We start from the raw sequence: 2,636 nt of genomic DNA, 5'->3' as shown, positions 1-2,636 counted from the left end.
TTACTGTTAGATGTAGAAAAGGCCTTTGATCGAGTTTGGATGAGTGGACTAGTGTACAAAATGATTAAATACAATTATCCACCTATTTTGATTAAATTTATATACTCATATTTGCAAAATAGACATCTTGTTGTTACGGTAGACGGAGCCACGTCTAGCAAGCGTAAGGTTAGAGCAGGTGTACCACAAGGCTCAGTGCTAGGCCCTAAGCTCTTTAATATTCAATTTAATGACATACCTAAATTAAAAAAAAAACAAAAATATCACTTTTTGCAGACGACACGGCTATTTATTGCCATTCATTCAACGCCATAGTAGCAGCTAAACAAGTACAAATACATCTCAATCTTCTTGAAAAATTCTGTCGTAAGTGGAAAATTCAATTGAACGCTAACAAAACTGAACTTATTGTTTTTTCTAAAAAACCAAGCTTTACAAAAATCTTTTAGCCAGTTAAAGTATTTGGGCATTCGATTAAACCTGTCTCGTCCGTTAAATATCAAGGCACTCATCTAAACTCGAAACTATTGTTCAGAAAACATATCAGAGCAACTCTAGCAAAAACGTACGCAATACAAAGAAAATTGTATCCACTAATATCCAAAAATTCTGCTCTGACGACGCGAAACAAAAAATTGATATATAATATGATTTTGAGGATAATTATGGTGTATGCGGCACCTGTCTGGTGCAGCACTTGAATGAAAAATTATAACTCATTGCAAGTATTTCAAAATAAGCAACTCAGGTTAATCTTAAATGGAGATAGATACTCCAGAATTTCTGATTTGCATGTCAGAGCAGAAATACCTATGATTAGAGATTATATTATATCTTTAGCAGAAAATTTCTACGAAAACCATTTAGGGTCAAACCCACTGACTAGAAATATTAACGAAATGCGCAGATCGTCTCTACGATTTCGTCCTAAACATAAATTGCCTTATCAAGTGTTACCGTTTTTCCATCGATAAAATTATTCTAACAAAAATTATCTTTTTGGATATTATCTTTCTCAACAAGTAATGCGACTGAAATTACCTAGCGCAAATGTATGTAGGTTTTTTCGATAAGTATTTTCCTACACAAGTCAACAATTATTGTATAGTAGTCAACTTCAAGACTGAGAAAAATATAGCACCGCAAATGTGTAATAATGTTATAATGTTATAAAAAAATATTTGGTAGATTAAGCTATATTTATTAGCAGGGGCTACATACTATTATAAGAAAGGACTGTGCAAAATGTTATATACCTTGTAAATATCTTTTGTACAATTTTTAATACAGATCAATAAATTTTGTTTAAAGTTTTTAGTTCTCGTCTGATCACTGAAGTTAAGCAGCGTTGGGCGCGGTTTGTAGTTGGATGGGTGACCGCTTGGAAATACCGCGTGCTGTTGGCATTCTTTTTTTTTTAATTTCTTACTAAATTTCCTTCACATCTTACCCCGTTTTCCCCAAATCCGTTGCACAACATTTTTTTATCGCAAAAATTGCATATGTTCTATTTATGGTTAAAATGGTGTTATAAAATTTTCTACTTTCAGAGAGTTACAGGATTTTGAATTTTGAGACAAGAATCTTCTTTCCTCAAAGCCACTGGATCAACCATTTTCAAAATAACTTTAGGAATAAAATTTATAATTGATTTAAAACGTTTTTGTTCAGAAAACTGAGAATTAAAATTACAATTGATTATTATTGTTGATTTTATCTGTTTTCTTCTATCTTTTTGAAAACATCATTTTCACGTTCATTGTCTTTTGGATTTAATCCATAAGGGTGTGTGCAGAGGTAAAAGGATCGACAGGTAAAATTACTTGTTATAAATAAATCAGAATGTCATATGGTAACCATCTTCTATTGTTCATTTAAAAAATAATATTTCATCAATCAAATTACTGGCTCCTTTTACAAGGAGATACTTGATCACGGTGCTATTTAATAAATTTATAGAAAAATTATATAAACAAATTGCAAAAAACCTTAATACTCTTAACATCTGTAGGCTGAAAGAATCGTGGTTTTTCTTAATTTCCCCTAAATTATATTACCAGTAATATTCAGTTGTTTGGAATGTTAGAAAAATCTGTATTAAATTTAAAAAAATGTTTATAAAGTCATTTGCATAAACGGTAGTTGAAATTTAATATACAGATTGGAATAGCAGCGTGTTTGAAAACTCAAAGTATTTTGATTTCTTTAAATCTTGTTCAATATTCGCAATTAAAGCAATAAATGTTGAATTCGTCGATTGAATTGCTTTTTATGATTTAAGTCCAACGTATGGGTGAAACTTTTTCCAAAATTTGCGCTGAATGGTCGAAATTTATTGTGTATATAGATAAGATCTGTTGTTAATTTGCGTAATTATACATTTAGATTTGAAATAGAATCTTATGTTTGGATAACTGGAAGAAGTTGGCATGTTTTTATAATTAAAAATCAAATAATATTAATTCTATATGCTTGACATATTAATTTAAATATATACATTGGTATTTTAAAATGAATACTATCTTAACAGTGTGCTCATAAGTTTTTTTTTCTATCTATGAAATTCATCATGTATATTTATTTATTTAATTTGTTTTTAGACTTAACAAATAATATTAAATGATACATTTTTTGTG

This window comes from Belonocnema kinseyi, chromosome 1 (genome assembly GCF_010883055.1).
Source record: "Belonocnema kinseyi isolate 2016_QV_RU_SX_M_011 chromosome 1, B_treatae_v1, whole genome shotgun sequence".
Taxonomy (NCBI): domain Eukaryota; kingdom Metazoa; phylum Arthropoda; class Insecta; order Hymenoptera; family Cynipidae; genus Belonocnema; species Belonocnema kinseyi.
Note: the sequence above shows the minus strand (reverse complement) of the source record.